General features: G+C 35.4%; 1 long non-coding RNA gene across 1 annotated transcript in view; it reads right to left on the bottom strand.

Annotated features, from left to right (window-relative positions):
• LOC129008283 (uncharacterized) overlaps nucleotides 1-20,152 on the bottom strand; it is a 640,936-nt gene extending 620,784 nt beyond the window's left edge. Inside the window, exon 1 of the long non-coding RNA XR_008492497.2 lies at nucleotides 20,068-20,152. This is a non-coding gene — a long non-coding RNA (uncharacterized LOC129008283). The remainder of the gene's footprint in view (nucleotides 1-20,067) is intronic.
• Nucleotides 20,153-26,270: the final 6,118 nt, after the last annotated feature.

Raw genomic sequence — 26,270 nt, 5'->3', positions numbered from 1 at the left:
AAGGCAGAAATAAAGATGTTCTTTGAAACCAACGAGAACAAAGACACAACATACCAGAATCTCTGGAACACATTCAAAGCAGTGTGTAGAGGGAAATTTATAGCACTAAATGCCCACAAGAGAAAGCACGAAAGATCTAAAATTGACACCCTAACATCACAATTAAAGGAACTTGAGAAGGAAGAGCAAACACATTCAAAAGCTAGCAAAAGGCAAGAGATAACTAAGATCAGAGCAGAACTGAAGGAGATAGAGACACAAAAAACCCTCCAAAAAATCAATGAATCCAGGAACTGGTTTTTTGAAAAGATCAACAAAATTGATAGACCGCTAGCAAGACTAATAACGAAGAAAAGAGAGAAGAATCAAATAGATGCAATAAAAAATGATAAAGAGGATATGACCACCAATCCCACAGAAATACAAACTACCATCGGAGAATACTATAAACACCTCTATGCAAATAAACTAGAAAATCTAGAAGAAATGGATACATTTCTCAACACATACACCCTCCCAAGACTAAAACAGGAAGAAGTTGAATCTCTGACTGACCAAAAACAGGCTCTGAAATTGAGGCAATAATTAATAGCTTACCAACCATAAAAAGTCCAGGACCAGACAGATTCACAGCCGAATTCTACCAGAGGTACAAGGAGGAGCTGGTACCATTCCTTCTGATACTATTTCAATCAACAGAAAAAGAGGGAATCCTCCCTAACTCATTTTATGAGGCCAGCACATCATTCTGATACCAAAGCCTGGCAGAGACACAACAAAAAAAGAGAATTTTAGACCAATATCCCCGATGAACATAAATGCAAAAATCCTCAATAAAACACTGGCAAACCTAATCCAGCAACACATCAAAAAGCTTATCCACCATGATCAAGTGGGCTTCATCCCTGGGATGCAAGGCTGGTTCAACATGCACAAATCAATAAACGTAATCCAGCATATAAACAGAACCAATGACAAAAACCACATGATTATCTCAATAGATGCAGAAAAGGCCTTTGACAAAATTCGACAACCCTTCATGCTAATAACTCTCAATAAATTAGGTATTGATGGGATGTATCTCAAAATAATAAGAGCTATCTATGACAAACCCACAGCCAACATCATACTGAATGGGCAAAAACTGGAAGCGTTCCCTTTGAAAACTGGCACAAGACAGGGATGCCCTCTCTCACTACTGCTATTCAACATAGTGTTGGAAGTTCTGGCCAGGGCAATCAGGCAGGAGAAGGAAATAAAGGGTATTCAATTAGGAATAGAGGAAGTCAAATTGTCCCTGTTTGCAAATGACATGATTGTATATTTAGAAAACCCCATCGTCTCAGCCCAAAATCTCTTTAAGCTCATAGGCAACTTCAGCAAAGTCTCAGGATACAAAATCAATGTACAAAAATCACAAGCATTCTTATACACCAATAACAGACAGACAGCCAAATCATGAGTGAACTCCCATTCACAATTACTACAAAGAGAATAAAATACCTGGGAACCCAACTTACAAGGGAAGTGAAGGACCTCTTCAAGGAGAACTACAAACCACTGCTTAATGAAATAAAAGAGGATACAAAAAAATGGAAGAACATTCCATGCTCATGAATAGGAAGAATCAATATCGTGAAAATGCCAATACTGCCCAAGGTAATTTATAGATTCAATGCCATCCCCATCAAGCTACCAATGACTTTCTTCACAGAATTGGAAAAAACTACTTTCAAGTTCATATGGAACCAAAAAAGAGCCCATATTGCCAAGTCAATCCTAAGCCAAAAGAACAAAGCTGGAGGCATCATGCTACCTGACTTCAAACTATACTACAAGGCTACAGTAACCAAAACAGCATGGTACTGGTACCAAAACAGAGATATAGACCAATGGAACAGAACAGAGCCCTCAGAAATAATGCCACTTATCTACAACTATCTGATCTTTGACAAATCTGACAAAAACAAGCAATGGGAAAAGGATTCCCTATTTAATAAATGGTGCTGGGAAAACTGGCTAGCCATATGTAGAAAGCTGAAACTGGATCCCTTCCTTACACCTTATACAAGAATTAATTGAAGATGGATTAAAGACTTAAATGTCAGACCTAAAACCATAAAAACCCTAGAAGAAAACCTAGGCAATACCATTCAGGACATAGGCATGGGCAAGGACTTCATGTCTAAAAGACCAAAAGTAATGGCAACAAAAGCCAAAATTGACAAATGGGATCTTATTAAACTAAAGAGCTTCTGCACAGCAAAAGAAACTACCATCAGAGTGAACAGGCAACCTACAAAATGGGAGAAAATTTTTGCAATCTACTCATCTGACAAAGGGCTAATATCCAGAATCTACAATGAACTCCAACAAATTTACAAGAAAAAAACAAACAACCCCATCAAAAAGTGGGCAAAGGATATGAACAGACACTTCTCAAAAGAAGACATTTATGCAGCCAAAAGACACATGAAAAAATGCTCATCATCACTGGCCATCAGAGAAATGCAAATCAAAACCACAATGAGATACTATCTCACACCAGTTAGAATGGCGATCATTAAATAGTCAGGAAACAACAGGTGCTGGAGAGGATGTGGAGAAATAGGAACACTTTTACACTGTTGGTGGGACTGCAAACTAGTTCAACCATTATGGAAGTCAGTGTAGCGATTCCTCAGGGATCTAGAACTAGAAATACCATTTGACCCAGCCATCCCATTACTGGGTATATACCCAAAGGATTATAAATCATGCTGCTATAAAGACACATGCACACCTATGTTTATTGTGGCACTATTCACAATAGCAAAGACTTGGAACTGACCCAAATATCCAACAATGATAGACTGGATTAAGAAAATGTGGCATATGCACACCATGGAATACTATGCAGCCATAAAAAATGATGAGTTCATGTCCTTTATAGGGACATGGATGAAGCTGGAACCCATCATTCTCAGCAAACTATCACAAGGACAAAAAAACCAAACACCACATGTTCTCACTCATAGGTGGGAATTGAACAATGAGAACCCGTGGACACAGGAAGGGAAACATCACACACCGGGGCCTGTTGTAGGGTGGTGGCAGGGGGGAGGGATAGCATTAGGAGATATACCTAATGTTAAATGACGAGTTAATGGGTGCAGCACACCAACATGGCACATGTATACATATGTAACAAACCTGCACATTGTGCACATGTACCTTAAAACTTAAAGTATAATAAAAAAATAAAAAATGAAATAAAAATTAAAATTAAAATTAAAAATATTCAGAAAGTTTAAAAATGTCTATCTAGTAAGACACTGACTATTGAGACACTTAATTGGTCTTAGTTAGAGGGAGGGTAGAAAAATTGGTTGAGGTTTATATTCATGGATTTACAAGTTTTGTTTTAAAAAGAACATGAAATATGTATATTATCAATGTTACATGAATTCATGCAATTACAATAGACAAAATGCAATTAAGCTATTTCTTAGAAGAAAACTAAATATAACACAGTATTTTCTAATATTTTCTTGAACTATAATCATGGTTTATTTCATACACTTACATATAGTAAAAATTTATACATATACAATCACAAACTTAGTGACTCATCATGGTATATGGCTTTGAGATGTTTCCCAGGAGTGTTAATGAGTTTACTTCAATAGTATTTATCTAACTTACATAGGTCTTAAATTCAATAGGAGGTTAAATTTTCATTTGTAAGTTCCAAAGTTTTGGAGTGACACCTCTAATGCAGTCAGTTTTTTCCTTCTCTCCATAATGTGGCTAGGAAAAGAGTAGAAATATGCATTTGTGACTCAGATAGTATATCACTAAGAGATTTCTTGGGTAACTTCTTACAAGAAGGTTAATAGAACATTTACAGAGCTTTTCAATTTGTGAACGCTCATGTGTAAAAGGGGCAGGACCTTCAGCTTCTGCATATACCAAGAGCTGAGAGCATTTGCAGGACATTATTTTTCTCCAAAGATAAATGATATAAATGGCCTCTAATGTATGATTTCAACTTATGAAAGAACCTAGGGGCACTTAAATTATGAGTTGTATGCCATTTTGATAACATTATAACAACAGACACAACAGACATAATGGAGTAGTGAAATGACTAAGGCTTTAGCATCATCCAGATCCAAGTCCCAACCCAGCTCTGCCATTTAGTCACTATGTGATTGTAAAGTTAGTGAGGCTTACTCTTCTCCCTTTAGAAAAAGAGATAATAAAACTACTTAATGTGATTTTTGAAATAATTAACAAAATAAAGGAGAACCACAGCATTCTGTAATTCGAGAGACCACCATTTACATAATATATGTAAGATAAATAGTGTCCCCTTGGCATTGTGAAGCACAGTAGGCTTGAATAACATAAACAAGCCCTGTCATCACAGTTACACACAAAGTAGACGTTCAATATTTGCATTATTCAATATCATTGCAATAACAAAAAACTGTGTGGGTTTGACATTCTTTGCATATCAAAACTGTGTTTATTGAGCATAGCAGCAAGGTATTATGCCTCCTTAGAATTCCACATGCCTAGAACAATACCATGATCACAGAAGTAACTGAGTATCAGTATGTTGAATAGGTAAAGATCATATTAATCTATATGATTGATCGATCAGGAGCCCTTTGAAAAGCTTTATCTTTCACTAAGAATTCCCAGTGAGCCTTTGTGTAAGGAGAAATGAGATCTAGGACACAGCCTTTTAGTTATCTAAAAAGCAAAATAACCTTCTGTGAATTTTTATTGTGAGGATGTGTGTATTAAGGCTAAACACACAGCATTCCAAAATTTAAAGTAATGCTAATATGTGGCATATGTGTGTGCATGTGTGTGTGTGCACCTGTGTGCATGTGTTTTGCATTTAAAGAGAGAGTGGGGTACCTGCAAATGCATATATTTATATTTATATTTATATATATGTATGGAATCAAATTTGTAAAATGAACAATTTGACCTATTTCCTATTTGGGGAGAGTTTCCCGGAAGTTTCTAAATCAGCCTGGCCAATTCCCTTATTTGCCAGGTGTCTACTAGATGCATCATGCCCCTTTTTAGCAGCCTTCTTTTAGGATGGCACACATCCTTAAAAATCGATTTCACATGAATCTTGACTCAAATGTATATCTGCTGTTTCCTTTAGCTTTTTAAATATGAAAAAGAGATTATCTCTAGCAGGTTTGTCACTTTATCAGAATATCTTTGAGCATGTTGTAAAAACCGAGTTCAGAGTGAGAAGTGGCTTCCCCAAATGTTACATAGTTGCAGAGTAGCTGGGCCTATAGCATGGGTCTCATTTTCATCCAGATTTTTTCTCTTCCATTACTCCAATTTTAATGATGAGTTAAACTCAAAAGAAGAGACTGCTTGCCTTGGGAAGTTATACGCTTTCTGGGTACCTAAATCACTTTTACTAAACCACTGAATGTACTTATAATACATCAGCATTATGAAAATGCCATCAAGGAAAATTGAGAAAGTGATTGTATTTTACCATGTCTGTGTGTCCACCACAAACCATGTCCTAAATAAAAAAAAATGTAATTTGCTGCATTTCCTGTAGGATATATTTCTGAATCCTAGTATTCTAACTCCTTTATTAAAGTTTGGTTATCTTGAAGCCAGTAGTTAACTCACTGGCCCACGGACATGGAAAAGCATGGCCCTGTATGTTCAGTCTGTCAAAGTCATACTGGTCAGTTTCAGTCACAGAAATGCAGGGTTGGAAGGGACCTAAAAACTGAAGATCACGGATTCCAGCTGTATCACACTGTAGGGTCTTATAGATCCAGGGGCTAATCCAAGCTTTACCACCTTCTAATCTTTAAAGTTGTGCATGTAAATCTTTTTTAAGCCTCACTTTCTTCCTTCATGAAATTTAGATAATGACAGTTCTTAATTTGTAGAGTTATTGAAAGGATTAATAACTCATAGGGTTATCTAAAGGAGCTGACTCTTTCTTATACTTCAGGTTCACTTTAAACGTCAGCCCCTCTGAAAATTATGCCTTGATTACCTTATTTAAACTGGTCTCCCTGCTATTCTTTCTAACCCATCATTTGGCTTATCTTCTTCCAGCATATTCTGTGATTATTGGTTTCCTCATCTGCTTATTATCTTACTGTCTGTCTCCTTCCACAAATTTGTAAGATCTGTAAGTTCTGGGTCTGGGTCTGTATGTATGCCCAAAATCAAGAATGATGCTTGCAAAATGCTTCACGTAAAGCAAACATTAACAAGTGTGTGTAGGATTAAATTAATAAATGCAAATCAGTAATAATTATTATGAATGTATAGAAATCTACACATTTAACATGAATATTATCCATTTTAATTATAAAACTTAGGTCATTGCAAACAACTTAGGAATTAATTTTAACATCTTTGCAAGGCATAAAAAACCAGAAAAAAATATTGTCAGACCAAGAATTTTTGATCAGTTTACTTAGAAAAACAGGGCCATATTACTAAAATATGTGTATAATCTACCTTTACAGTGCTCAAAACAAATCCACAATATCCCTACTAAGGGCTCATCTGACACTGCTTGATTACCTCTAGTGACAGGAAGTTCATTATCTCATGATGCAATGCCATTAATTTTTAGACTGCTCAGATTATAAGTAAATCTTATGTCGAACAAAAATCAGTATCATAAAAGCAAGCATTCACTGAGAACACTTCAAGTCCCAAAAATACACATAACTTTCCTAATTATTATTCCTTTATTAGCCCCTTATCAAAAATAAAGATACCTTTCAAATACTCTATGATTTTTCTCTTCTCCAGGTTAATTAACTCCACTTAAGTCAAGTTTAATCACACATCTATATTTGTATGCATATTTGTGTGACACATTCAGCAGATGTGGCCACACATTCAGAATCATAATACAGTGAAGACATTAAATAAAAGCATTTTAATTTATAACTATAAGCCCACAAGGCACTTTCACATTCCTAAACTAATGGGATATTATCTTGGTTACACACTCCCCTACATATTGGTTAATTGAGGCTCTGCTGGGAATTTCTAGAATAAATATAAGACATTTTCTATATTTTTGTAGCTAGGAAAGCATACAATCATTTCCCCCAAGCTGATAGGGCAAACCACATTTAGGATTTTTCAGATTCATGAGTGGCCAATCTCATGTTTACTTCTAATAGGAAACTGATGACTCAATTCACCCATTTATCTCAGAGCAGCCCAAACATGGATTCCACAATGAGATCTTTGTGGTACGTAGAATAACGTGCCTCCCATCCGAATATGACCACGTCCTAAATTTTGGAACCTGTGAGCATGTTACCTTGAATCGTTACATTCTAGACCATGTGACTATATTAGCTCACATGGCATTTTGCAGATTTGATTAAGGTTAAGCATCTTAAAATGGGAAGATTATCCTGGATTATCCGGGTGGGCCCAACATAATAAAGGTTTTTTTTTTTTTTTTTTTTTTTTTGAGATAGGGTCTTGCTCTGTTGTCCAGGCTGAAGTACAGTGTCATGATCATGGCTCACTGCAGCATCAGTTACCTGGGCTGAACCGGATCCTTGCACCTTAGCTTCCCAAGTTGCTAGGACTAAAGGCATGCACCAGCAGACTCGGTTAATTTTTTAAAATTTTTCGTAGAGACAAGGTCTGGCTATGTTGTCAGGACTGGTCTTAATCTCCTTGGCTCAAGTGATCCTCCCACTTCTACCTCCCAAAGTGCTGGGATTACAGGCTTTAGCCACCAAGTCTGGCCTGAAATGGATCTCTAAAAGTGGAAGAGAAAGGCAGAAAAGTGGGTCAGAGATTTGAGATAGAAGGAGAAGGATAAATTTGAAACAGAAAAGTAACTAAATCTGTCATTATTAATTTTTAAGATGGAGGAGGCCAGGGACCAAGGAATGTGAATGATGTCTAGAAGCTGAGAATGACCTTCTGCTGACAGCCAGCCAGGAGAAAAAGCTCAGTCCTACAGCTGCAAAGAGCTGAATTTTGCCAGCAACCACAACTACCAAGGAAATGAATCCTCCCTTAGATCACCAAGAAAAGAATGCAGTCCTCTTGACATCTTCAGTTTAGCTCAGTAGGACCTATGAGGAACTTCTGTCAGACAGGATTATAAGATAATCACCTTGTTTTTTTCAACAAATTTTAAAAGTTGATATATAGTAATTGTACATGTTTTTGAGGTACATATGATATTTTGATACCTGCATACAATGTATAATATTCAAGTCAAAGTAATTGGAATATCCATCACCTCAAACATTTATCTTTCTTTGTGTTGGCAACATTACCAATTTGGTTGTTTTAAGCCACTAAATTTGTGATAATTTGTTACAACAGCAATGGAAAATAAACATAATCTAGACTACTGTAAATTTGCATCAATGCTCTGAGGGTAATACAACTCAATAATTTGTAGATTCCTTATAAACCACACTTGAACTTTTGGAATCCTCTACTCTGTACTATTCCATACAAACAAATTTAAATTCCCTCTTCCTGCCTTCTAAGGACAAATGGCAGTGTCTCATGAGTACAACAAATTCAATGTTTGGCAATACTCTCAGTTATCAAATACTTTGCAAACTAATTTTTTATATTATAAAGTAATTTTACTCAGTTTAGGGGGAAAAGGTAGATATGTGTGATTCAGTACTTAAGAACATACTAACTTCTCATATTTCTCTCTCCCTTCTTCTTGTCTTCTTCCCCTTCCTTCCCTCCCCATACCTTACCACTCCGTACAAGTTTTTAGATTTTTAGAGTAGAGGGGGAGTCCTATTTTCCTGAAAATGTATTGTACTGTTTAATGAGAATATGTATATTTCCCCAGAAAATGTTTGACTTTTCTTCTCCCCTGAAGTAACATTAAATAAGTTCTCTCTTAAACCATAGCTATTTCCTTTGTAAGGTTGTCCACTTAATCTTTATAATTGATTTGAAGACGTTTGTTGTAGAGGAAAAATAAAGTTGCTGTTGGTTAACGGAAACCTTGAACTCTGTCATTCTTTACTGCTATTGCATTAAGACAGTTTCCGCCAGCACACTCATTCTCTTGTCAAGACCATTTTAATTATGCATGTGGTAAAAGATGTGATTCGTCACCAAAAGTACACCCTGGTGCCATAAACTCCCTTCTGACTAGTTTTCTATGCTTATTTAAAATACCTGTAGTCTGTCAATAACTTTATACTCTTCTTTGGAAAATCGGAAAGTTGGAAGGCAAGGAGAAAGGGAATATCCAAGAGAAAATCAATATAAATTTTGCAAACAAATGCAAGGGCAGTGATATATCAGTGATAGTTGATTGTGTTGGGTAGTATAGGTGAAGTGAATTTTACAACTTTAAAATGTGATACATTTTGTTTTTCAGAAGCAGAGTCTCATTCTGTTGCACAGGCTGGTGTACTGTGGCACAAACTCTGCTCACTGCAACCTCCGCCTCCCGGTTCAAGAGATTCTCATGCCTCAACCTCCCAAGTAGCTGGGACTGCAGGTGCACGCCACCACACCCAGCTAATTTTTGTATTTTTAGTAGAGACAGGGTTTCACCATGTTGGGCAAGCTGGTCTTAAACTCCTGACCTCAGGTGATCCGCCCTGCTCAGCCTCCCAAAATGCTGGGATTACAGGTGTGAGCCACTGCACCAGCCTGTCATACATCTTTCTGACCATCACTATTTAGAAAACATTGTTACATTTCATTTACTCAAACAAAAGTTCATTGAAAACCTAATTATTTCTATGCATTGGGTAAAGATCTAACAATCAACGTGAGAAAAATGGTGTTGCCATATTTTCCAAGAGTCATTCTTCTCAACAATAAATTACTGGAGGATATGATAATGTGTTAGTCATTGTATGATTAACCCAACATTTATTGTTCTTTTTTCCAGAAAAGTAGTAGGATTGTACTTTCCAATTATTTTGAAGTTAAATGTGGCAGTGTATTGCTTTGACCAATAATGTGTGAGCAGAAGTCACACTTGTCACTTTTGGGTGAAGAATTTAACAGTCAATGTGCAATTTTCCATGTTCCTGTTTATCTTCTCAGCAACCATGGAAATGTAAAGATGAAACCTCCCTCAGCCTGGAGTCCCAAGTAAAATGACATAGAACAGAGCTGTCTATAATGGATGCAAAATGTAAGTAAATAATATTCATTTGTTATTTTAAACAACTGATATATTAAAGTTTTTTTACTAAACTAGTTTATTTGGACTCCTAAAAAATGATATCTAAAAGAAGAATGCTATAATCGAAAAATCTAAAAAAAAATGTCCTTGGCTGAATAGACAATAATAGTGAGAAAATTATTACAGAAGACAAGATGCATGATAACCTGTCTTATGTAATGGACAAGCATTTGGTGAAGTTGTCACCTCTTTTAAGTTGGGCATTCTTCTATAGAATTAATGAATTTGTAGCTTTGGAGGAAGAATTAGTCTACCAAATGCTAATTTTTGATGTTTTCTGTATTTAGCAATGCATTAGAGAAAAGAGAATGAGCTCAGAAAGTAATTAGCTTACAATCAGTAATTAAAGGAAATAAAGTCATTCCATGAATTCAGGGACTTGTAGAGTTATATATATACATATATATGTGTGTGTATATATATATGTGTGTGTGTGTGTGTGTGTGTGTGTATATATATATATATGTATATATTTGATATTAGGTTCAAAGCCCCTAAAAATGGAAGCTTGTAGCAAGGATCCAATCCAAAGTATGGCCCTCACACCCATTGTTGAGAGTACGGAGTAAGGTGAGAGAATAAGAGTTCAGCTGCCTAGTGTTCAACTGAACACTTTGGCTATGAGGCAGGAGACAAAGGATGTGGTTCTTTAATTGAAACCTGATAGGCCTTACATGCTCATTATTCAGCATGCAGCTTGAAAGAAGTAATTTTGGAAGAGAATGAAATGTAGCAAAAGCTAAAAAATACTGTATGCCTTAAAAAATACTAGTAGTCTGAGCAACAACATAAAGAATCTACTGGAATCAAATAGGTAAGGCTGGGAAGGGAGGGGTGGGATAGAGAAAGATTAGTTAATGGTATTAATATGCAGTTAGAGAGAAGAAATAAGTTCTGGTATTTGATAGCACAGTAGGGTAACTACAGTTAATAATTTACCATGTACTTCAAATTAGCTAGAAGAGAGGATCTGGAAGGTTCACAGCACAAAGAAATGATAAATATTTAAGGTGAGGAATATGCTAAATACCTGACTTGATCGTTACACATTGTATCCACATATTGAAATATCATATATATCCCATAAATGTGTACAATTATATATCAATAAAAAGTATTTTAAAAATAATCTCTCAAAGGCTAAAATAAGAAAATACAGATGAGAAAATCATGAAGAGAGGGACCTCCTCCATAGAGCAAAATTGCAATTAATCAAGGAACATATTCAATTCCAGAAAGTGTCTTTATTTCTGTCATTGTTTGATCATTACACATCATTTTTGAAAGGCGCAGAAAATTTGACTTTTTATTCATATTTCTCCAAGCCAAGAGGAGCTTGGGTTGTTTCTTCTGGGTTGTTTCTTCTAGGGAGAGAGCAAATGTGCTATGCCTGGAAGTTAGTTATTTGAGGATTTAGTGACCAGCGGGAGGAGCCATCCCCAAATATTTCTCTCTCTCTCTCTCTCTCTCTCTCTTTCCTGTGTATCATATTTACATCTTCTTCTTTCCTTCCCTGGCAATCTTCTTCATTCAATAAAAACCCTTGTGATTATGTTGGGCTACCCAATTTTATTTTCCCACCCTCAAGCCCTCATGAATCTTCATTCATAAATTGCTTTGACAAGTGATGTATGAGCAGACGTGTCACACATCACTTCTGGCAAAAGCTTTAACAAAAAAGGGAAAGAATATTCAGCACACTCTCTTTCTCCATTTCTTTGCCTTGGCAACTGTCAATGGTCCAGGGAGTATCTGCTACCTCAGCCTGAATCTTGGAGAAAGAACAAGGGTTTTGTTAACCTGCAAAAGTTGGTTAACCTGCAACTGTCACACAGCACATATAAGAAGGAAACCTTTTCCACTTTAAGCTTCTCAGATATTGAAGTGTTTGTTCCACAGCATAATCTAATTTATTCCTCCAGGTAGAATAGATAACAAAAGGAAAGTTATAATAGGAAAAAAAGTTATATATAATATTTAGAGCACAGTGTTTGGGTTTGGACAAACTTATGTCAAATCCTGAAATTATCACTATGTAGCTGAGTCCCCATGGTAAAAATTACTTATCTCTCTTAGCATTTACTTTATTGTCTGTAAATTGGAGATCATTTCATATTTACTGGAATTCTACTATGTGCCAGGCATTATTTTAGGCACTGAGAGGATAAAAATGGATGAAATGAATTCTAAAACAAAATATACATGTCTATTGACAAAAGACAATACTGGTAAATCTTTAGTTCCTTTCTAAAACATGGTATATGGTCAATAATGTTGTTTCTGCTTTCCTTTGAGTGCTTATTTAAATGTAGAAACATCCTAAGCTTTACTGTTAACAGTTCTAATAACACCTGCTAAAAGGTGTTTTTTTTTTTAAGCCCAAATCTAAGGGTTTTTTCTTGTTGTTGTTTAATCAGCAGAAATGCTAAGAACTAGTCGGACTTGAACTTCACTAAATTGCATGTTTGCTTTGGCCTTTAGTACAAATGCCAAATTCATCACAAGTCTCCAGAGGAAGAGATTACTTTCCAGCAGCCAGCAATGCCTACTAGGGAGGCTGCGTTTTTTCCTTCTACCCTGTGACTTCCGTGTTGTACATGATGTCCTCCTCCCTAATTTGTGCTCAGTAGACATGATGCAGCTAAGGACAAAAATGGACAACTAATGAAAAACGAAATAAATTCAGACAATAAATGTTTGAAAATGATTAATGCTCATTAAAGATGAAAAAAGAAAAATCTAAATAATAATGAAAGAGCATTGTCATCTATCAGATTGGCAAATGTTTTTTGAAAATACTGAAGCACTCTCTTACAATGCTTGATAAAAACTTTCTAAATTTGGCAAGGACATAAGACACTGAAATGTACTCCTGTTACTCTAATATTTTAATTTGGTAAATGAATCTGCTAAAATAGAAAAGGGTATTCACAATGAATGATAGGCATATTCATCCACCACTGTTTTTAACCATGTAAATTTGGTTACAGTATATATTTTTTTAAATTATACTTTAAGTTCCAGGGTACTTCTAATACTAGGGTATTCATTAAATAAATCAAGATAGAAGTCTACACAGAAATACTATGCAAACCTTAAAAGTTAAAAAAAATGTTACACATATACTTATTTAACAAGAATAATATTTTCAATAAAATGTTAAATAAAAACTTCAGATACAGGCATAAACTATGTAAATATATGTGCATCAGTGTTAAGGATGGTTATGTTTGTCAGGGGAGGATCATGAGTGTTCAGATCATTAGGGGACTTATATTTATTTTCTGATATTTCCAAAATGAGTATGCTATTGTAAAACATAAAGCTAATCAATAAAATAAGCAAATTTGGGTAAAGGTAAAATCTAGCTTATGTCTGTAATGCAGCAGTCGCTGATTATTAAAGAATATTATCAATCAGGCATGGTGGCTCATGCCTGTAATCCCAGCACTTTGGGAGGCTGAGGAGGGCGGACCATGAGGTCAGGAGTTCGAGACCAGCCTGGCCAACATGATGAAACCCTGTCTCTACTAAACATACAAAAATTAGCCAGGTGTGGTGGTGTGCACCTGTAATCTCAGCTACTCAGGAGGCTGAAGCAGAAGAATCACTTGAACCCAAGAGGCGGAGGTTGCAATGAGCCAAGATCATGCCATTGGACTCCAGCCTGAACAATAGAGAAAGACTGCGACTCAAAAAATAAAAAAATGAAAAAAGGAAAAAAAAGAATATTATCAAACATATAGTCCTTACTAAAGATAACAAAATATGTATTTATTAATTTTTATAAAGTTTGCGCTACCAATAAACCCTACAGATTCTTTCTGAGTTGCCAAGAAAGACACCTTGAGTACATAAAGAATAGCTATGTGTTTCTAGGAAAAACAAGTGTGCAAATTATATAAGTCAATTTTGTACATAATAAATCGGAAATGAAAGGATTCTAGCCCTTTTCTCTTTGGAGTTGCTGTATAGATGGTTGATTTTCCTAACATGTTATTAAAGCCTCTTCAGGCAGTTAAAAATGGATTAATAGCAAAGGGCATATTGATTAAAATATAATTTCTATTACTACAACTAAATTGTGTTTTTGCCTATAAGTAGGAAGTACTTAAGGGCATGCTTTTGACATATTATAGGTCACTTAGGTGTTTCACACAGAGCCTAGTTTCTGCTGAATTACTGGGGAGAGGTATGTGTATCAGACTACCACGTATTCATTTTTAAAAAGATGTTGTGTCAGAGGGGGAAAAACATTTTTCACTTACTTTTAGTAATTTTTCCTAATGAATCAATGTGAAGTTTTTTTTAAGTAGATCCATAACATATATGACCTAAAACATTATTTAGACGTTTAAAAGGGAAATATCAGTTACAAATATATTGTTTTTTAAAAAACCCTATAACTCAAGTAGTGAAATTAACTGCTTTCATATTGTTTCACTATCTAAATCTCATGGTGTTTTGTAGCAATTTTCATGGTGAAAAATAGGAAGGACTTCCAGATGATGATATCAAAGTAGTATGGTCTAACCTAACATTTCTTTCAGAATCCCTTGCCATATGTGTTTATAAATATATATTTATAAATATATATTTATAAAATAAATATTAAGATGTCATGGACTTCCCGGTTTTTTAATGTATCACACAAAATAAAAACATATTGAAAATTAAATATTATTGCATTTAATTGAGGCACATCATGAGATGGAGTTGGAAAATTTTGAAAAAATAATTATGCATCTTAGAATTGATGAAAGTCGCTAATTCACAATATGGGAGTAGTTGAATATTTTAAAATGGCAACAATGGGGGTCATCTATATTTTTAAAACTCTGTTATCTCTTTCATTAAGTAATAATAGCTAACGTTTATTGAATATTTACTCTGTGGCCAGAAGCCTTCTTAAAGGTACTTAAGAAGGCCAATGTCCAGTTACAGTTTCACTAAATTGCATGTTTGCTTTGGTATTCCGTACAAATGCTAAATTTAATTATTAAATTACAAAAATCATTTAATAATTTTGATTATTATAAAACTATGTAGAAATTTGGAAAAATCTTTGACCTATGAATAAAAATATCATATGTGAATTAAAATTAAAACTATATAAGAAAATTTGGGTAAGTTAACTAAAATTATAATTGTTCTATGCTAGGGTTATACAATTTTTTCTTAATTTCCCAAATACTTCATAATAAGTCTGTAATTTCTTTTATAAATTCAAATCAGCAAGCAAATTTAAAACACTAAAATGCTGTGGAAACATTTTGGTGCATAATTGTATACCATTCTACAAGGTTAAATTTAATATCAAGAACTGCTTCTTTCCTCTAATACCAATATTAAAAAGTGTTCAGAGACTAATTTGTATAATTAAATAAGAAAACATGTTTCTCTTTTGAATTCTTCACAAATGGAAGAAGTCCAATTCTATTGGTATTAGACACTTCCTCTTTAAATTTGCAAAACTTAAAGCAAATTATTAAAATAATTATTTGACCTACTGGATGCCAACAATACCAATACAGCCAGCCTTCCTTTTTGGCAAATATGGCCATCCATGCCACATTAATCCCATACTTCTTTAAAAGTTTATCAAGGTCTAAAAGAGTTTAACTTACTCAGGTGCTACATCCATTAAAAGACCAGCCCTCACCACTGTGCAATATATTCATGTAACAAAATTGCACTTGTACCCCTTAAATATATACGAATAAAAATAAATAAATAAAAACAAAATAGTGCAACTATTGGCCATATCAGTCAACTAACCTCTAACATTTTTAAACACAAAAAATTAAATGGGGAAAAATGTAGTTTGGGTGTCCTGGTGAATTCATTATAACTTCAGTGCTGTCCGTCCATAGTAAAAAGGGAAGACGTTCACCAAAAATAGCAGCACCTTCTAGTTATTCAATTCTTTTTTATTTTATTTTATTTATTTTATTTTATTTTTTTTGAGACGGAGTCTCGCTCTGTTGCCCAGGCTGGAGTGCAGTGGCACGCTCTCAGCTCGCTGCAAGCTCCGCCTCCCGGGTTCACGCCATTTTCCTGCCTCAGCCTCCGGAGTAGCTAGTTATTCAATTCTTAAATGTAATTCAGTGTCCAAAGTAAACATATGAAAGAAAAGAGCAAATGTTACTAATGCAATATTTTTTTCTTATTTTTCCAAGACCTTTCCTCTATTGACATGTAATTCATGTCTATTATCCTAAATAGTTACATTTAATTTAATATTCAGCTCTACTAGCCATAATTTTGCAAAATTATAATCAATATGAAGCTAATTTAGGAATAGCAATGAGAATTCTATCAGATTTCTGACAGGAAATAGCTGGCACACTCAAATTAAGATAATTCAGTGAAAGTTTCTTACAAATATATAACCAGGGCTTGGGGAGCCGTAAATGAGAATGCAGGACCCGGGGCTAATGAGAGAAAAAGAGTTGTTACCGCTTCTAGTCCAGAAGGTAGTAGGGCAGGAAGCTGTTCAGGTAAGCTGTGTCTGCATGTTTCATGGCTAGAAGGTAGCCAAGAAAAATACCAAACCTTTGGCTGAGGAATCCAGCCAGTCTGAGATGAACACACAAAGAAACCTGGAGAGTAGAAACCCTGATTTCACTTTTTCTTTCTTATTATCCGCTGCTAGGACTTCCTAATTGCCAAAGTGGGGACTGGACCCTATTGTTCTAGCCTTTACAGGTCAACTTACAAGAAAGAGGACAGAATGAAAAGGCAAACAAAAGAGAGCTAACTGAACAACTAAATAGAATTAATATAATAGCATTCGGGGTCCTTCTGAATTAGTGTCTCTGATACACCACACGCAGACATGGTTTCAAGGTTTGACCCAACGTATATGCCAAATATTTACAGAGAAGGCAAAGACTATAAACCACATTATCATTCAACTTACCAAATTAGAGGCTGACAGACCTCCCATCTTAAAGTGATTCTCTATAAGCCTTTATGGCTCTCCCTGAATTGTTGCTGTGTCTAGATTTTTAAAATATTACTACTTTGTGAATTATTTTGATTTTACAAATGCCCCTATGATACAGTGATCCATATGAGTGAATATCATACAAGCAATAGCATTTACATCCAAGTCTGAAAATGGGCTTCATTCAAGACTTTTTAATGGGGGCCAAAACAAATTAAATCCCCCAAACATTTCATAAATTATTTATGTTTATATGAAGTCACAACTAATGGAAAAACAGAAAAGTTAATTAAACAATAAATTATTTGGCCCTCAAGCCACCAATCAGTTTGGATTTTCCTGATCCCTTTCCACGGACTGTAAGATCTCCCAAAGGCCTGAGCAAGGCGCTGGTAGGAAAACTTTAATCTGTGGGTTTTAGTAAATGCAGCTGTAGATAATTACAAGAAACAGTATCCCAGAGGAGTTTTAGAATATCAGACCTGGGGCAAATACACTCAAGTCGATCTGCTGATCCATATGAGTTAGTGGAAGAAAAGAATCAAACAGCAAACAAACAAGAACCCAATTTTGGGTTTGCAGAAAATGAAGACAGAGGGAAGGGAAATGTGGAATAATTATTAAATCTCTCTTCAAACTCCTAAAACAGCTGCTTAGGGTTTTCTTCCTTCTATTGTGTGCATTTACTGGGAATTTAAAGACAGTAGAAAAGGCTTCTATTTTCTTAGAAATAATTTAATCAGTGGCTATTCATTTATATAGTTACAACCAATTTTTTAGACATGTGTGCATGCATGTGTTCTTATTGCTTATGTAAGTTTAATAAGCAGAGTCTTACGATTTAACTCAGATTTTATGTTGTCTCTTTTGTGACAACATAAGTGAGAATGTTAGCTTATAGGGGGTTATATTTTACTTGGCTTATTTGTGTGGTATACGTCTAAGGTCGCATGCATATATTTGTTTATCATAGAGCCCCAATTGATATATACTGCAGGCATTTAATGCATAAGTTTGATCATAATGCACTTAAGTAGCCAAGGATAAAGGGGTGTGTGTGTGTGTGTGTGTGTGTGTGTAGCATACATATGCATAGACACTTATAATTATTTTTTAATTGATTATATATAGTTATGAAGCCTATATATAAATGTCATGATTCATTTGGTATAAAGTTTTAGAATTCTTCCTCCAATGATTTTGAAATGGTTTGTAACAGGATATTCTATTCCATTTTTTACATTTTTATTTCAGGGACAAAACATTTTACCAAAGGTAGTGCTAAAGTTGTCTGAGTAATGTCAGAGGATCGATCCTTCAGTACTTAAATCTATTAATTAAAGTCATTAGTAAAAAGTTGAAAAATAAGTTCTTAGCTAAGAGTTAGGGAAGCAAAACAAATAACCAAGTTAATCGTCCTGACCTCAAGGGCCTGAGACTCTGAAGAGGTGATGAGACATATACACAGTTAAAATAATTAGGACAGATTATGATATGGGATATAAAAGAGAATTTGAAGCATTGCTATAAATTGAAAAAGAGAGGAGGGAGGTATTACGGTTGGTTATCTTGGTGAGAGTAATTTAAGCAGTGCTTGAAGCAAAATTTTAACACTCAGGTAGAGTGGGAAGAGAGATGGGAACTAATATTTATTTATTTAATTATTGAGCTCCTGTCATTTTAGATGCTGTGTTAGATACTGGAAATACACTGCACAATGAAACAAAAATAGATCCTTCTTCTATGGAATTTACCATGCATTGGGAAAGAATATTGAGAGTTGTTTCAAGGAGTTTGAATGGGTAAAGAGGGGCTAATGTGGGGAAGAACACAGGAAAAGAGTGAAATGATGGGGAATAGTTTTGTTTGGATTTTAGTTGGTTATATGTTTCCAGGATTAGAGAAACATGTTTGGTTTTAGTCTGTGTGGAAGGAACCAGGGAAATGGAGAAATGCAAATTTAGAGATGAATAGCTGATTCAGTAAAATTGGTAAAGGAATGAAAGTGTTATAATTAACATTTAATATGATGGATTATTTTGGAAAATAGAGTATAGGTAAAGATAAAGAGATATTTTAAGGCTTAAAGAAGAAAAATTCGGTGATGTGCACATCAAATAGCCTCATCTTTTTTCAAACGAGGAGGCTAATTCATTTGAAACTAAGGAAGTCAGGGCGAGGTTTGAGCCCATGGAGAATAGAGATTTTGAAAAATGCTGAAAGAGCTGGAACATTTTAAGCAGTCACATCCTATTCAGGACTAGATGCGGTCAGACAGCATGGTCGTGTTGAATATCCAAGAGGTATGAGCAAACAGACATGATTCTTGCCTGCATGGAATATTTGATCTAGTGAAAGGTACATCCAATAATCGTTATACAAATAAATATTAACCAGTCAACTGACAAGAAAAATATGCCAGGGGATAGATTTCACAGAGAGCTAGAGGATTGGAGAGAACTCAGTGACTGACTTTGGATTCTGCGTGGCAAATAAAGCTAAGTGTAGTGTCTGATGGACCAGGTTGATAGAGAAAGATAAAGGAAGGATAAATTATGAGTTCAGTAGGAGTCAGAAAGTGGAATAAGTGAAAATACATGCAACTGCAGTTAGAAAGCAGGCTTTCAATGTTTTACTAGAAGCAGAGCAGTTACAAGAGACAAACTGACTCCTGGCAAAACTGTAATTTGTGTGCCTCAAGGAGAAATGGAGCCCCGACACAGGTGTGTGCAGCAACCCCACACTCACCAGTGAGAGCCTGGCCCATGCCATGTATCCAGCAATTGACCATACTAATTTGCAAACATGGACTATTCCAAGGTAGTATAAGTCATATATGAAACAACATTTCTTTCTACTTTTGTTTAAAGCTATTATTGTTGCACTCACTTACATTCAGTGTATTAGATGATGTTCCAGCTTATTTGGCCCCTCTCTCATTGGGTGACCTTGCAGCCTCGCAGTAAAGAGAACCATTTCTAGAAAAGAGATACAATTAAAACATGGCATTACATTTAAGAAAGTTAGAAAATAGCCCAAGCAAAGTTATTTGAAATTAAAACTGACCTAATGGAATAACCTGCAGGGAATAATTCATATTTCTCTACAGTAAGTTTATCCAAGTGTATATTCATTTTATAATATGTCATGCTTGAGGCTTTTCCCAGAATATAAAAGGCTTTTTGCAAAATGATGTTAATCACAATATTTGGTTCTGAGAAAAGTGTCACTTTATCAAATTTGTCTTTCTATTGGGCTGTTGAGTAAGATTTTTAACAAAGGAAAAAAGGCATATCTGGTGCTGTTTATCCCTGTTTTCTTTGCAAGGTCTATTTTTGTCAAATGAGTTTATTCCTTGTTTAAACATACTGTGCCTTTTCATGCCTCTATACCATTTTCCTCCTATCTTATTCACTTGAAATGTCATTATTCTTTTGTCTATTCCTATTTCTCATCCACAAACTCATAGTCATTCTTTAATACCCAGCTCAAATATGACCTTTTCCCTCTGAAGTAGCCAATCAAAACTAATCTCTACCTCATTCGTAATCCCACAGACCTTTGTTTGTCATATTTTGTGAGATTTATAGCTGGTGTTCCTAATTCTATGTCCCTGCCTTTGCACTCTGAAGGAACGGAAAATATTTTATCTGCATGTGCGTGTGTGTGCACTCGTGTGTTTACTTTCTTTAATCACCACCTGCCTTATGCAAATAATAGACATTCACACATTACTTTCAATTGCTCCTTACTCTATCCTGGAGTAAATTAGACTTAGTACTGCTATAGTTTACGCTATAATAATTTAACATTTCTTTCCAATTAAAACACTTTTTTTTTCACTTGGCTTCCAGAGCACCATTCTCTCCAGTTTTCCTCCCACAATGGGTCAAACTTTCTTAGTCTCCTCTGAGATTTCCTTCTAATTGTTTGTAATAATAATGGCTTATCTCTTGACTATCTCCTATTTCCTAGTAGACTAGCTCTCATCAAGGTCTAATCCAGGTTTATGACTGAAATACTATATTTACACACCTGGAATTGACAGATTTATATTTTAGCCCAGCCAACTCTCTACTTGATCTACACATTTAGAGTGCTAATAAGCTATTTATATTTAGAATATCCCAAAGGGAGCCCCCTGCCACCACCAATTTTCTCTTCCTGCCATTTCTTCTAAAGTCAGAACAACATCCTACCATTTTCTTATGCAAAAAGACTTAACACATGACTTACACGTTGACCCTATTCTTTCCCTCCTTGATTTTGGTTCAAAGCACTTATTACCGTCTAGCATACAACATCTTTGACAAACAGACTTTTTAAAATTGTTGTTCTCCTCCCATTAAGCAAGAAAACCCCATGAGGGTGGGGATTTCCATTAGTTTTTTTCACTGCTGTACTCCTTGTTTCCCTGAATAACAAAATATATTCAAAACAGGTATGTAGTAGGGGCTTAAATAATATTTTGTTGATTAAGGAAGTGAAGTCATTCTAAGTGGATTGCTGAATAATTTATTAATGTTACTGGGTTCAAAATTCAGCCCATTTACAGCTTCCTCAACTGTGAGACGCAGAGGAAAATCTCGTGTCTTTATTATTGTTTTCATCTATGTCTGTTCTGACACAACAGAGCCATGTCTGCTTAATATAATAATACACTGCACATGGATGTTTCAGTCAACAACAGACCACTTATATGACAGTGGTCTCATAAGATTATAATGTCATATTTTCACTGTACCCTTTCTACGTTTAGGTATTTTTAGATACACAAATACTTAGTATTGTGTTATAACTTCCTATAATATTTCAGTACACTAACATGCTGTACAGGTTTGTAGCCTGGGAGCAATGAGCCTTACCACATAGCCTAGGTGTATAGTAGGGTATACAATAAAGGTTTGCATATGTACACAATATGATGTTCTTACAAGAATGAAATTGCCTAATGACATATTTTTAGAATGTATTCCCAAGAGAAATTAGTCTATTGGAGCAGAAAAGTGTATTGGGTGGTTGACGTTTTCAGATAACTAGACAGTCACAGAATAAATGAGTTTATTCTCTTGATTTAAGAAAATCTAGGTTCTACTTCCTGTTTCACCGTGTTTAGTGATGTAACTTCATTCTGAGTCTCGGGTCCTCAGCTATAAACTACAGTAATAACACATTCTCCATCTTAAAAGTGAGCTGAGTAAATAAAATGGGACTATCAGTAAAAATGTGATGAAAGTACTAAAAACTACTAAAAAAATGCCAAATTATATATATATAAAAAAAAAAAAAACATAGTTTGAACCTTAACTCTGTCCTGAGGAAAAATGTGTATTTCAATGTAGCTGAGCTGCAATGATTTCCAGATATTATAATTAATTTGTGGTGGGCCCAATATTAAAGTTGGGTCTTTTGAATTGTAAAATAGGTTATTTTTCACCATAGTAAGTTTTATTAACATCTAAAAATAGATAATTTATGTTCACCTGATTTACAGGGCCTGAGAAATATGTCATATGCTAATAATAAAATTAATAATGGCAACAATAGTATCTAACACATTTTTTTTTTTTTTGAGATGGAGTCTCACTCTGTTGCCCAGGCTGGAGTGCAGTGGCGCGATCTCGGCTCACTGCAAGCTCCGCCTCCCAGGTTCACGCCATTCTCCTGCCTCAGCCTCCCGAGTACTGGGACTACAGGCGCCCGCCACCACAGCTGGCTAATTTTTTGTGTTTTTAGTAGAGACGGGGTTTCACCATGTTAGCCAGGCTGGTCTCCATCTCCTGACCTCATGATCCACCCGCCTCTGCCTCCCAAAGTGCTGGGAATACAGGTGTGGGCCACCGTGCCCTGCCAGTATCTAACACTTTCAAGCACTTACTATACATCAGACACTACATTAACTGACAACATCATGTATTATTTTATTTAATTCTCAATGCTGTGTAGTTGCAATTATAATCATGTCTATTTAAAAATATAAAAACAGGCACAGAATGATTAAATAATTTGCATAAGGACATAAAGTCAGTAATGGTAAAATTGGGATGCCAACCTAGACAGCTTTCTAACACAAAAACAAGTTCTAATTTGAAATTAGAATTATATAATCTGGAGTCCATACAGCAGAGTTCCAAGAAGGCAATCACTCTTAACTGAGAGTTAAGTTTGGGGAACATCTGGAAGACTCATGATAAATTAAAAACAAAGTAACTGTCTAACATTGTCAGCAGATGTATGTTAATTGCTGTGCTATTTGCAATAGCAAAGACATGGAATCAACCCAGGTTTCCATCAATGGCAGATTGGATAAAGAAAATGTGGTACATATATATCTAGTGGTAGAGTGGATAAAGAAAATGTGGTACATATAAATGTGAAGTATTATGCAACCATAAAAATAGAATAAAATCATGTCCTTTGCAGCAGCATGGATGCAGTTTGAGGCCATAATCCTAAGTGAATTAACACAGGAACAGAAAACCAAATACAGAATGTTCTCACTTATAAGTGTGAGCTAAACATTGAGCACATAGAGACAAAAATGTTGGAACAACAGATGCTGCAGACTACTAGAGTGGGGAGGGAGGGTGGGAGATGTGGGTTGAAAAACTACCTATCAGGTACTATGCTAATTACCTGGGTGATGGGATCCATACCCAAAACCTCAGCATCACAAAAGATTCCCTTGTAATAAATCTGCACATGCACCTCCATGTCTAATATAATAAAAGTTGAAATTAAAAAAAATACAGAGTAACTAATACTAGGGTACTCTTAAGACACCATCACTTTATTGCATAACTCTTCAGTTGTAAAGTACTCAGTCTCTCCAATAATTCACTCTTCTTGAGTGTGTGTGTGTGTGTGTGTGTGTGTGTGTGTGTGTAGGGTGGTTGCTGTTGTCTTTTTTGAGACAGAGTCTCACCCCAGCTGGAGTGAAGTGGCGTGATCATGGCTCACTGCAGCCTCGAACTCCTGTGTTCAGGTAGTTCTCCCACCTCAGCCTGCTGAGTAGCTGGGACAGAGGCACACGCCACCATGCCCAGCTTTTTGTTGTTGTTGTTGTTTGTTTGTTTGTTTGTTTGTAGAGACACGGTCTCCCATGTTTCCCAGGCTTGTCTTGAACTCATATGTTCAAGTGATCCTTCTGCCTTGGCCTCCCAAAGTGCTGGAATTACAAGTGTGAGCTCCTGCACCCATCCTGCTCTTGTTTGTAATTTCTTCTGTGAACTGATCCATCGTAATGTTGGAGAGTAATAGCAGTAATTCTCTCTGTGATTATCAAGAGCCAATAAAATAGTTATGACAAATATCAATCTAATTGGAAGCACTACTGCTTGAAGTCATTTAAAAAGCATCACTGAAGAATGTTTTTTCAGTAGTTATCCTGCATTGGCAGAAAGGGGCAAAGATGAATGAACAGGCGCAGGTCTTCCTCCAGTTCTGACAGTTCCTTTCCTACTGATAAACAGCTATTCTGGCAGGAAAGAAAACGTAATCTCCCTCTGACCTTTCTCCATTTGGATGAGTGCACCACAATGATTCTGTACTGTCACAGAGAAAAGATCCAAGTGAAGGGTGAGGAAAGCCTATGGATAATTCACTGTACTTGATAATACACTGAGGAACAGCTATAAAATATGCGTATACTACACCAAGTAGAGACATTGTACAAACAACAACAATAATAACAATGACAATGGCAGTAAATGTATGTGTTGAACGCACACTATGTGTCCAATAATATGGTAAACACATTATGTGGCTTATTTTGATTCTGTGTTGTATAAATATGTTTGAAAATGTCATTCATTAGTTTTAACCACCTACTGCCTCTTCTTAAATAGATAAACATGACATTTCTAAAAATATGACCTAGGTGATTCAGACTTGACCACACTAAGGCACAAGGTAGTGAAGTGATTGGTCCAGGTCATAGCTGAATAACTTTCATCTGACACTCTACCATTCTTCTCAGAACATTGCTCAAGTTCCCACAACTCCCTTGATGTCTGTGTCTTCATCCTTAAATGAAGAGAATTATTTAATTGTGCAAATTTCAAGCTCTTCTTAAACTAGAAAATGCTACAGTGTAATGGTTCTATCTTGCAAATGCATCATTTTAGACACTATCTGGAATTGATAACATTCCAGAGGTCTACTGAAGGTAAGTAGGTGAGTGGCCACACAAGGCTGGGAAAAATAGAGAAAATATTATCCAGATATTAAAATAGTATTATATAATTATAGAATGTTATAGAAATGTTTATGATATAATAGTGAATGAAAAAAAGGAAATTCTAAAATAACAATTATTCTGTGATGATACAAATGTCCATGTACAAAAACTAGATGGAAGAACATGGAATAATTGTCTCATGATTTCTTGGCTATGGTGTAATACTAAATGATGCTTTTATATTGAACATTAGTGTTTTCACAATGCTGTTTATAATATGAAATCTGAATGAGATTTAATTTTAAAAAGGTGGCACAATGACACTTCTGAAATTCAAAGAGATGCTCTAGTTTTAGTGCTCAGGTAAAATGGCTAAAATTATCTCTTCAATGTTTGTTATAAATAATTATTAGGAGACACTTTTAAATCATTACATCTTCTTTATAAAACCATCAATCCTAGCACATATACAAGTTGGTAATTAATCCTTAAATACTCATTTTTTTTCCTCAGAAATCAACTTACTGTAAAGGATGAATAGCTTAAAAGGTGAAAAATACCTGAATTCATTCATTCATCTATTCATTCAAGACACAATAGTTAACTGCCCACTCTGTTTTAGGCACTCTTTTGGCACCTGGGGATTCAACAGAAACTAGACACTTTGTATACAGCTTTGGACCTGTAACAGTCCAGAGATTAAAGTGAACTCTCAAAAAAGGGACTCAAGAAGGGATTTGAAGCCAGTTTGTTTCCTTTGTCCTCACTGAAAATGCAGCAAAGTGAAGATGGTTGATGAGCCTTGTTCCTGTGCCATCTTCCTGAGTAAATGTTTCCAGTGTACAGTGTGTTGCAGAAAATAATTTGGAAACAGTCCAACTCAGCTTCCTTCGTTCAATGCCCTATCATCAGATCAT

This window comes from Pongo pygmaeus, chromosome 9 (assembly GCF_028885625.2).
Source record: "Pongo pygmaeus isolate AG05252 chromosome 9, NHGRI_mPonPyg2-v2.0_pri, whole genome shotgun sequence".
NCBI lineage: Eukaryota > Metazoa > Chordata > Mammalia > Primates > Hominidae > Pongo > Pongo pygmaeus.
Note: the sequence above shows the minus strand (reverse complement) of the source record. Positions and strands in the feature narration are given on the sequence as shown.